The sequence below is a fragment of the Neomonachus schauinslandi genome, chromosome X (assembly GCF_002201575.2).
Source record: "Neomonachus schauinslandi chromosome X, ASM220157v2, whole genome shotgun sequence".
Taxonomy (NCBI): Eukaryota; Metazoa; Chordata; class Mammalia; order Carnivora; family Phocidae; genus Neomonachus; species Neomonachus schauinslandi.
The window spans coordinates 64,006,332-64,019,176 of NC_058419.1; positions in this window are offsets into that span (position 1 = coordinate 64,006,332).

Sequence of the window (12,845 nt, forward strand, 5' to 3'; positions counted from 1 at the left end):
ATGTTCCAATCAAAAGACATAGGGTATTAGAATGTATAAAAAAATGAGACCTATCTATATACTTCCCACAAAAGACTCATTTTAGACCTCAAGACACCTGCAGATTGAAAGTGAGGGAATGGAGAACAATCTATCATGCTAATGGACTTCAAAAGAAAGCCAAAGTAACCATACTTATATCAGACAAACTAGATTTTAAACTAAAGAAGGAAACAAGAGAAGAAAAAAGACATGATTTCATAATTAAGGGGTCTATCCATTAAGAAGACCTAACAATTGTAAATAATAATGCTCCCAACTTGGGAGCACACAAATATATAAATCAATTAATAATAAACATACAGAAACTCATTGATAATAATATGATAATAGTAAAGAAGTTTAACACTCCACTTACAACAATAGACTGACCATCAAAGCAGAAAATCAACAAGGAAACAATGGCTTTGAATGACCCACTGGACCAGATGGACTTAACAGATATATTCAGAACATTTCTTCCTAAAGCAGGAGAAAACAGTCTCTTTGAGTGCACTTGGAACAGTCTTCAGAATAGATTATGTATTGAGTCCCAAATCAGCCCTCAGCTAGTACAAAAAGATCGAGATCATAGCATGCATGTTTTCAGACCATAATGCTATGAAAGTTGAAGTCGACCATAAGAAAAACTTTGGAACCACCACAAATACAAGGGGTTAAAGAAAATCCTACTAAAGGATGAATGGGTAAACCACAAAATTAAAGATGAAATGAAAACATACATGGAAGCAAATGAAGATTAAAACATGACAGTCAAAAACCTTTGGGATGAGGGGAGGGGGATGGGTTAGCCTGGTGATAGATATTAAAGAGGGCACGTACTGCATGGAGCAATGGATGTTATATGCAAGCAATGAATCATGGAACACTACATCAAAAACTAATGATGTAATGTATGGTGACTAACATAACATAATAAAAAAAAAAAACGACCTGGAAAACAAAGATAAAAATAAATAAATAAACCTTTGGGATGGTGCTCACTTTGGCAGCACATATACTAAACCTTTGGGATGTAGCAAAGGTGATCCTAAGAGGGAAGTATAGAGCAATACAGGCCTACTTCAAGAAGCAAGAAAAATCTGAAACACTCAACCTAACCTTACACCTAAAGCAACTAAATAAAGAACAGCAAATGAAGCCTACAGCCAGCAGAAGGGAGATAATAAACATTAGAGCAAAAATATACAGTATAGAAACAAACAAACAAAAAACTGTAAAACAGGGGCGCCTGGGTGGCTCAGTCGTTAAGCGTCTGCCTTCGGCTCAGGTCATGATCCCAGGGTCCTGGGATCGAGCCCCACATCAGGCTCCGTGCTGTGTGGGAAGCCTGCTTCTCCCTCTCCCATTCCCTCTGCTTGTGTTCCCTCTCTCGCTGTGTCTTTCTCTGTCAAATAAATAAAATCTTTAAAAAAAAAAACTGTAAAACAGATCAATGAAACTAAGAGCTGGTTCTCTGAAAGAATCAATGAAATTGATAAACACCTAGCCAGACCTATCAAAAAAAAAAGGGAAAGCGGTGCCAGGTGGCTCAGTCAGTTAAACATCTAGCACGTGATTTCAGCTCATGTCACAATCTCATGATCGTGAGATCATACCCCACGTCTGGCTCTGCACTCTACAGGGTGTCTGCTTGAGAATCTTTCCCTCTGCCCCTCCCCCAACTCATACTCTCTCTCTCTATCCCCCCTAAATAAATAAATAAATAAATAAATAAATAAATAAATAAATAAATAAATCTAAAAAAGAGAAATGACCCAAATTAATAAAAACTTGAATGAAAGATGAAAGATCACAACCAACAGAAATACAAACAATCATAAGAGCATATTATGAAAATTATATGCCAAAAAACTGGACAATCTGGAAGAAATGAATAAATTCCTAGAAATAAACTACCAAAACTGAAACAAGAAGAAATAGAAAATTTGAACAGACCCATAATGAGGAAAGAAATGGAATCAGTAATCAAAAATCTCCCAAGAAACAAAAGTCTAGGGCCAGATGGCTTCGCAAGGGAATTCTACCAGATATTTAAAGAAGAATTAATTGCTATTCTTCTCAAAATGTTCCAAAAAAAAAAAAAATAGAAATGGAAGGAACACTTCCAAACTCATTCCATGAGGTGAGCATTACCTTGATTCCAAAACCAGAAAAAGACCCTAATGAAAAGGAGAATTATAGGCCAATATCCCTGATGAACATTGATGCAAAAATTCTCAACAAGATACTAACAAATTGAATCCAATAGTATTAAAGGAATTATTCACAAAAACGGTATTATTCACCCCTATCAAATGGGATTTATTCCTGGGCTGCAGAGGTATTTCAATATTCACAAATCAATAAATATGATATACCACTTTAATAAAGAAAGGATAAGAACCATATGATCCTCTCAATAGATGCAGAAAAAGCACTTGGAAAAATATAGCATCCATTTTTGATAAAAAAATATCCTCAACAAAGTAGGTATGGATGGAACATAACTCAACATCATAAAGGCCATATATGAAAGACCCACAGCTAATATCCTCAATTGGAAGAAATGAGGGCTTTTCCTCTACTGTTAGGAGCAAGACAGAGATGTCCACTCTCACCATAACTATTTAACACAGGACCGGAAGTCTTAGTCTCAGCAATCAGACAACAAAAAGAAATAAAAGTCATCCATATCAACAAGGAAGAAGTCAAAATTCACTATGTGCAGACAACATAACACTTTATGTAGAAAACCCAAAAGATTCGAACAAAAAATTGCTAGAACTAATACATGAATTCAGGAAAGTTGCAGCATATAAAATCAATGTCCAGAAAAATATTGCATTGCTATAAACTAATAATGAAACAGCAGAAAAATAAATCAAGGAATCGATTGCATTTAAAATTGCACCAAAAAAGATAAGATACCTAGGAATAAAACTAACCAAAGAGGTAAAAGATCTGTACTGTGAAAACTATAAGACACTTACAAAAGAAATTGAAGAGGACATGAGGAAATGGGAAAATATTCCATGCTCATGCATGGGAGGAACAAACATTGTTAAAATGTCTATACTACCCAAAGCAATCTACATATTTAAAACAATCCCTATCAAAATACCACCAGCATTTTTCGGAGAGAACAAACAATCCTCAAATTTGTATGGAACCAAAAAAGATCCTAAAGAGCCAAAACAATCATGAAAAAGCAAAGCAAAGCTGGAGACATCACAATTCTAGACATCAAGCTAAATTACAAAGCTGTAGTCATAAGACAGTTTTGTACTGGCACAAAAACAGACACATAGATCAATGGAACAGATTAGAAAACCCAGAAATGGACCCACAACTCTATGCTCAACTAATTTCCGGCAAAGCAAGAAAGAATATCTTATGGAAAAAAAGACATTCTCTTCAACAAAGTGTCTTGGGAAAATTGGACAGCTAAATGCAAAAGAATGAAAGTGGACCACTTTCTTACACAATACACAAAAATAAATTCCAAATGGATGAAAGACCTAAATGTTAGACAAGAAACTATCAAAATCCTAGAGAAGAACACAGGCCACAACATCTTCAACCTTAGCCAGAACAACTTCTTACTAGACACGTCTCAGGAGGCAAGAGAAATGAAAGCAAAAATGAAATATTAGGACTTCATCAAGATAAAAACTTTTGCATAGTAATGCAAACAGTCTACAAATCTAAAAGGTATCTTACAGAATGGGAGAAGATATTTGCAAATGACATATCTGATAAAGGGTTAGTATCCAAAATCTAAAAAGAACTCATGAAACTCCACACCCTAAAAACAAATAATCCAGTTAAGAAATGGAAAAAAAGACATGAATAGACATTTTTCTGAAGACACCCAGATGGCTAACAGACACACAAAAAGATGCCCAGCATCACTCATCATCAAGGAAATAAAAATCAAAACCACAATGAGATATCACCTCACACCTGTCAGAATGGCTAAAATAACACAGGAAACAACAGATGTTGGTGAGGATGCAGAGAAAGGGGAACCCTTTTAAAATGTTTTTGGGAATGAAAACTGGAGCAGTCACTCTGGAAAACAGTATGGAGGTCCCTCAGAAAGTTGAAAACAGAACTACCCTATAACCCAACAATTACACTCCTAGGCATTTACCCAAAAGACACAAAAATACAGATTGGAATGGGTACATGCCCTCTCATGTTCATAGCATCATTATCAACAATAGCTAATCTATGGAAAGAGCCCAAATGTCCATCGACTGATGAATGGATAAAGAAGATATGTTATGCATATACAATGGAATATTATTCAGCCATCAAAGAGAATGTAATCTTTCCATTTGGAATGATGTAGATCTAGCTAAAGGAAAATAAGTCAGTCAGAGAAAGACAAATACCATATGATTTCACTAACATGTGGAATTAAAAAACAAAACAGATGAACATATGGGAATGGGAAAAATAGTAAGTTAAGCAAACCGTAAGAGACTCTTAATGATAGAGAACAAACTGATAGTTGATGGAAGGAGGTGGTTGTGGAATGGGATAAATGGATGGATGGGTATTATCAAAGGCACTTGTTATGATGAGCACTGGGTGTTATATATAAGTGATGAATCACTAAATTCTACTCCTGAAAACAGTAGTACACTAGAGGTTAAGTAAGTAGAATTTAAATCAAAATTTGGGGAAAAAAATTGGTTGTGCTTTTATACACTATTAACAAACTATCAGAGGACAAATTAAAAAAAAAAAAACAATCGCATTGGGAGAGAAGTGGGGGACCATGGATTTCCTTTGCCTTGAAACACAGTTGTATTGAGGTCAGATTGCTTGGAACACCCAGGAAATTAATCTGAGGATTGGAAGAACGATCTCCACAGTTGAGGGGAGATAGTGTCACAGGTGCCAGGTGCATGGAAGTGAATTGGGGGAGAGAAAAGCTGCTGTACTATGGAGGGGAGGGAACCCTTTCTGCAGGGAAAGAAAACTGAGATATGGAGAAAGGGATTGAGAGAGTGTGACCTTGGGCTCACACAAGAAGAAAACCTCTCAGCCCACAGACTGGGGAGCTGGTGGAACAGAGTGGCACAGGTTTTTTGCAAACAGTGAGTGGAGCTCAAGCTCTGAGATTTTGGAAGTGCATGACTTTCACCAGAGTGGAGCTGTAGACTGCCCTCCTGGAAAGAAGGAGGGCTCTGGCCTGGGAGCACAAAGTGGTGTAGGGATCTCCTGTGTTACACTGGGACAGATCACTCCCCTTCCTAGAGTAAATTTGAAAGAGGGTATATGGACTCACCAAGGACAAAAGACCATACAAACATCAGCAAATGACCTTTCATCAGCAAGGAACAAAGGCATGGGCAGAGGGTGGATAACATGGTTGCTGCTTTTTGTGGTGACACACCACAGATTCTGCACACCACACAGGGTTTAGACTATTTATCTGGGACAAAGGCACTAGTCCAGAGTCCAGTGAGGCTCAAATCCAGGAGAGTTAGTGAATCCAAATGGTGCAGGCTCCTTTAAGATTTGGAGTTTTGAATCCCAGCTGCACAGCTAAGGTAAAATACAAGAGAGCTGGGCACCTGGTGTGCTGTCAACGCTAGCTTTTCTGTGATGGTTTCCTCAACAGCAGGGGATGTGAGATCCCCTGTCCTGAGATGAGTTTACCCTCGCTACCAACAAGGATAGACTTCAGAGAGCAACACAGTGGCCCCAAGTGGAGGTGTGAGCTGCCCCCTGTGCTTGGTGATTGCTTTTTATTACTTGGGCAGGATTGACTCTGAGTCAGTGCAGCTGGCCTTTCCCCAGAGAAGCAACACAGTCAGCATGCTGCATGAAGCAAGTCTACTGATCATTGAGTGCTTCAAAATATCCCCTTTAGTTCTGGTGGAAATAGGACCAGGCTATATTTTTATTTTCCTAATTCTTTTTTTTCCCCCTTTGGAATCAGGCTTATAGTTTTTGTTTCTTAGGTTGTTTTTTCATTTCCTTTTCTCTTTTATTTTTGGATCAGGCTTATTTTTTTCTTTTATTTTTCTTTATATTTTTTCTTTTTTTCTTTAGATTCATGATTATAGTTTTTATGATTGTTTGTTTGTTTTCATTTCTTTCCCTTTTCTCTTTTCTTGGAGCAGGCTTCTCTCTCTTTCCCTTTTTTTTTTTTTACTTTTTCTTTCTTTCCTTTTTTTCCAGGCGTTTTTCAACAAACAAATCAAAGCACACTTAGATAAATTTACAAACACTCCCCACTACAAGCAAGTAGAAACTCTACAGAGGACTGATCAGTGGGAAAGAACAGCCAAAATACAACAGCAAAGTGCACAGAGCATACACCAGAAACACTTCCTGAAGTGCCAGTCCCTGGACACTGTATGACTTCTTTTACATATAACATTACTCTGAGGTGAAGGAAACATAACAAGCTTTCAAAACATGCAAAAATTAGAAACTTAGCCAAAATGACAAGACACAAGAATTCTCCCCAAAAGAAAGGTCAGGAAGAAATCACACCCAGGGACTTGCTCAAAACATATATAAGTAATATATCTGAATAAGAATTTAGGTCAACAGCATAGAAGAAAAAAGCACAGAAGAAAGCAGAGAAACCCTTGTTGCAGAGATAAAAGACCTAAAAACTTGTAAGGCTGAAATAAAAAAAACTATTAGATCATGAAAGGAGACTTAGAGAACTCAGTGATTCCATAAAACAAAATAATATCTGCATCTTAGGAATCCAAGAAGAAGAAGAATGGGAAAAGGGGCAGAAGGTTTATTTGAACAAATTGTAGCTGAAAACTTCCCTAATCTGGGAAAGGAAACAGGAATTTAATTCCAATAAGCACAGAGAACTCTCCTCAAAATCAGGTCATATCATAGTGAAACTTGCAAAATACAAGGATCAAGAGAGAATTCTGAAAGTAGCTAGGGAGACAATGTTCTTAAGCTATAAGGGTCCTTAACCTACAAGGATAGACACATAAGATTAGCAACAGACCTGCCCACAGAGATCTGGCAGGGCAGAAAGGAGTGGCATGATATATTCAACATGCTAAATGGGAAAAATAAGCAGCCAAGAATATTTTATCCAGCAAGGCTACCATTCAGAATAGAAGGAGAGAGTTTCCAAGACAAAGAAAAACTAAAGAAGTTTATGAACACTAAAACAACTCAGCAAGAAATATTAAAGGGGACACATTGAGCAGGAAAGAGAGACCAAAATTAACAAAGACTACAAAGGAACAGAGACAATCTACAGGAACAACATCTTTACAAGTAATACAATGACACTAAATTCATAATACTTTCAATAATTACTCTGAATGTAAATGGCCTAAATGCTTTAATCAAAAGACAAAGGGCATCAGAATGAATAAAAATCTGAGACCCAACTACATGATTCCCACAAGAGACTCATTTGAGTCCCAAAGACACCTGCAGATTGAAAGTGAGGGGTTGGAGAACAATTCACCATGCAAATGAACATCAAAAGAAAGCTGGAGTAATCATACTTATATCAGACAAACTAGATTGTAAAGCAAAGCTAATATGAGATGAAGAAGGACACTATTCATATTAAATAGGTCTAGCCAATGAGAAGATATAACAATTATAAATATTTATACCTAACTTGGAAGCAGTTAAATATATAAATCAATTAATAACAAAATTAAAGAAACTCATTGATAATAATACATAATAGTAGGGAAACTTAACACCCCACTCACAGCAATGGAGAGACCATCTAAGCATAAAATCAACAACAAATTAAGGGCTTTAAATGACTCACTGAACCAGATGGACTTAACAGACCTATTCAGAGCATTTCATCCTAAAGCAGCAGAATACATATTCTTTTGAAGTGCACGTGGAATATTCTCCAGAATAGATCACATACTGTGTCACAAATAAGGCCTCAAACAGTACAGAAAGTTTGAGATCATATCATACATACTTGCAGACCACAATGCTATGAAAGTTGAAGTCAACCACAAAAAGAAAAAATTGGAAAGACCAGAAATACATGGAGGTTAAAAAACATCCTACTAAAGAATGAATAGTCCAAAGAGGAAATTAAAGAAGAATTTTAAAAATACATGAAAGCAAATGAAAATGAAAACAAGACAGATCAAAATTTTGGGATGCAGCAAAGGTGGTCTTAGCAGGGAAGTATATAGCAATACAGGCCTTCTTCATGAAACAAGAAAAGTCAAATACACAACCTTAGCTTACACCTCAAAGAGCTGGAAAAAGAACAGCAAATAAAGCCTAAATCCAGCAGGAGAGGGAAATAATAAAGATAAGAGCAGAAATCAATGGTATAGAAATTAAAAAAAAAAAAGCAGTAGAACAGATCAACAAAACTAAGAGCTGGTTCTTTTTTGTTGTTGTTGTTTTGTTTTGTTTAAAGATTTTATTTATTTATTTGACAGAGAGAGACACAGAGAGAAAGGGAACACAAGCGGGGGGAGTGGGATAGGGAGAAGCAGGCTTCTCACTGAGCAGGGAGCCCTATGCGGGGCTCAATCCCAGGATCCCGGCATCATGACCTGAGCCGAAGACAGATGCTTAACGACTGAGCCACCCAGGCACCCCCCCTTTTTTTTTTAAAGATAAGAGCTGGTTCTTTGAAAGAATTAATAAGATTGATAAACTCCTAGCCAGACTTATTCAAAAGAAACTTAAAAGACCCCAAATAAATAAAATCATGAATGAGAGAGTAGAGATAACAACCAACACCTCAGAAATACAATTATAAGACAATATTATGAGCAATTATATGCCAACTAATTAGGCAATCAGGAAGAAATAGATGAATTCCTAGAAACAAACTACCAAAAGTGAAACAGGAAGAAATAGAAAATCTGAACAGACCTATAACCAGCAAAGAAATTGAATCTGTAATCCAAAATCTGCCAACAAACAAGAATCCAGGACCAGATGGCTTCCCAGGGGAATTCTGCCAAACATTTAAAGAATTGATACCCCTTCTTCTGAAACTGTTCCAAAAAATAGAAATGGAAGGAAAAATTCCAAACTCCTCCTATGAGGTCAGCATTACCTTGATCCCAAAACCAAAGAACCCACTAAAAAGAATTAGAGACAAATATCCCTGATGAACATGGATGCAAAAATTCTCACCAAGATACTAGCGAAGGGCCAGGGGAAAGAATAACATAGGGAGATCCAGGTGTTCCCTCATGACTCATTTATACTTCAGGCTAAAATTTTACTTTTCTTCTTCTTCTTTACATTTCTTTCCTCTTTCTTTCTTTCTTTCTTTTCTTTCTTTCTTTCTTTCTTTCTTTCTTTCTTTCTTTCTTTCTTTCTTTCTTTCTTTCTTTCTTTCTTTTCTTTCTTTCTTTCTTTCTTTCTTTCTTCTTTCTTTCTTTCTTTCTTTCTTTCTTTCTCTTTCTTTCTTTCTTTCTTTCTTTTCTTTCTTTCTTTCTTTCTCTCTCTCTCTCTCTTTCTTTCTTTCTTTCTTTCTTTCTTTCTTTCTTTCTTTCTTTCTTTTTCTTCTTTCTCTTTTTGTTAACCCTGTTCCCCTTTTCAAATAGATTCTTATTTCACAACTTATGTTTTTAAGTTGCTTTTTAACTTTTATTTTTTTCACATCTATGTTTTATAGGTTTATGTCCCACACTAGTCCGTTTTTCACTCAATTTTATCTTGATATATATATATATATATATAAGTCCTGATTTCTTTGCAATTTTGGGATATAGTGTCTTCTAACACACAGCCAAAAATCAATCATGAACAGGCAGACCACCCTGTTTTGTCCACCCTTAGGGATTATACTCTCTCTCACACACACACCCTTTTTTTTTTTTTTTACTCTTAGGGATCATCTTGGTTTTGGTGGCATATCTGTGGTAGCTTCTGGCCACTTTGGACTTTTTTTAGGGTGCACTTTGCTTGGGTCATGGTTGATATTTTGGACACTCACTCAAACATCCCTCAACAGAATGACTAGGAGGAGGAACTCTCAACAAAGAAAAGAACCTGAGACAATGTCCTCTGCCACAGAACTAATGGATATGGATATAAGCAAGATGTCAGTAATAGAATTCAGGAGAGCAATCATAAAGTCAATAGCTAGGCTTGAAAAAAGCTAGGCTTGAAAAAAATGACAATATAGAATCTCTAAGGGCAGAAATGAGATCTAATCAGCTGAAATTAAAAATGCTATGAATGAGATGCAGTCTAAACTGGATACTCTAACAGCCAGGGTAATAATGAGGCAGAAGAACAAATTAGTGATCTAGAAGATAAGCTGATAGGAAGAAAGCCAAGAAAAGAATAGGCAGCTAGAAGCCCATGAGAACAGACTTAGAGAGATCAATGATGCCTTGAAATATTCCAATGTCAGAATTATTGTGATCTCTGATGGGGTGCAGAAGGAGAGAGGAGAATAAGGTATATTTGAGCAAATCATGCCTGAGAATTTCCCTAATTTGGGGAAGGAAACAAGCATTCATGTCCAAGAGGACCCCTCCCAAAATTAATAAAAATGGACTAACACCCCAGCATATAATAGGGAAATGTGCAAAACTTAGAGGCAAGAAAGCTATCCTGAGAGCAGCTATGGGGAAGAAATTCTTATGGATGGTGGGAGGAACATCAGAATAACATCAGACCAGGGCACCTGGGTGGCTCAGTTGGTTAAGCGACTGCCTTCAGCTCAGGTCATGATCCTGGAGTCCCGGGATCGAGTCCCACATCGGGCTCCCTGCTCGGCGGGGGGTCTGCTTCTCCCTCTGATCCTCTTCCCTCTCGTGCTCTCTGTCTCTCATTCTCTTTCTCAAATAAATAAAGTCTTTAAAAGAAAAAAAAAGAATAACATCAGACCTATGCACAGAAACCTGACAGGCCAGAAAGCACTGGTAAGACATATTCAGTGTACTAAATGAGAAAAACATGCAGCCAAGAATACTTCATCCAGCAAGGCTGTCATTCAGAATGGGTGGAGAGATAAAGAGCTTCCAGAATGGGAAGAAACTGAAAGAATATGTGACCACCAAGCCAGCCCTGCAAGAAATATTTAGGGAGATTCTGAAAGCAAGAGAGACACCAAGAGTAATATAGAACAGAAACTTACAGAGACAATCCACAGAAACAGGGATTTTACAGGCAATACAATAGCCTATACAATTCATATCTTTCAATAGCTACTCTGAATGTAAATGGGCTGAATCCTCCTCTGAAAGGACACAAGAGTTTCAGATTGGATAAAAAAGCAGGACCCTTCCATATGCTGTCTACAAGAGACTCATTCTGAAACTAAAGATATCAGATTGAAAGTGAGGAGATGGAAAACCATTTACCATGCCAGCGGACCTCAAAAGGAAAATGGGATAGCAATCTTCTTATCAGACAAATTATATTTTAAACCAAAGACTGTAGTAAGAGATGTAGAGGGACAGTATATCATACTTAAAGAGTCTATCCAACAAGAAAATCTAACAATTGCAAATATATATATGCTTCCAACTTGGGAGCAGCCAATTACACAAACCAACTAATAACCAAAATAAAGAAACATATTGATAATAATAGATTAACAGTAGACTTCAACACCCCACTCACAGCAATGAACAGATCATCTAAGCAGATCAACAAAGGAACAAGAGCTTTGAAGGACAATTGGACCAGATGGACTTTATAGATATATACAGAACATTCCATCCTAAAACAACAGAATACTCATTCTTCTCGAGGCCACATGGAACGTTCTCCAGAATAGATCACATACTGGGTCACAAATCAGGTCTCAACTGATACCAAAAGATTGAGATTATTCCCTAAATATTTTCAGATCACAATGGTTTGAAACTGGAACTCAAACACAAGGAAAAATTTAGAAAGAATGCAAACACTTGGAGGATAAAGAACATCCAGCTAAGAATGAATGGGTCAATGAGGAAATTAAAGAAGAACTTAAACATTTCATGCAAACTGATGAAAATGAAAACACATCAGTTCCAAACCTATGGGATACTGCAAGGGCAGTCCTTAGAGGGAAGTACATAGCCATCTAAGCTCTCAAAAAATTAGAAAATTCCCAAATGCACAAGCTAACCTTATACCTAAAGGACCTGGGGAAAGAATAGCAAATAAAGCCTAAACTAAGTAAGAGAAGAGAAATAATAAAGATTAGAGCAGAAATCAATGAAATAGAAATTAGAAGATTAGTAGAACAGATCAACAAAACTAGAAGCTGATTCTTTGAAAGAATTAATAAGATCAATAAACTTCTGGCAAACTTATCCAAAAGAAAAGAGAAAGGACCCAAATTAATAAAATAATGAATGAAAGGGGAGAAATCTCGACAAATACCAAGGAATTAGAGACAAGTATTAGAACTTACTACTAGCAGCTATATGCCAACAAACTAGACAATCTGGAAGAAATAGATGCATTCCTGGAAACTTATAAACTACCAAAACTGAAATAGGAAGAAATAGACAATCTGAACAGACCAATAACCAGCAAGGAAATTGAAACAGTAATCAAAAACCTCCCCAAAAACAAGAGTCCAGGGCCAGGTGGCTTCCCAGGGGAATTCTACCAAACATTTAAAGAAGAAATCATACCTATTTTACTGAAGCTGTTTCAAAAATAGAAATGGAAGGAAAACTTCCAAACTCGTTCTATTAGGCCAGAATTACCCTGATCCCAAAACCAAACAAATACCCCATCAAAAAGGAGAATTACAGCCAATATCCCTGATGAGCATTGATGCCAAAATACTCAACAAGATCTTAGCCAATAGGATCCAACAGTACAATAAAAGTATTTTTCACCACGACCTGGTGGGA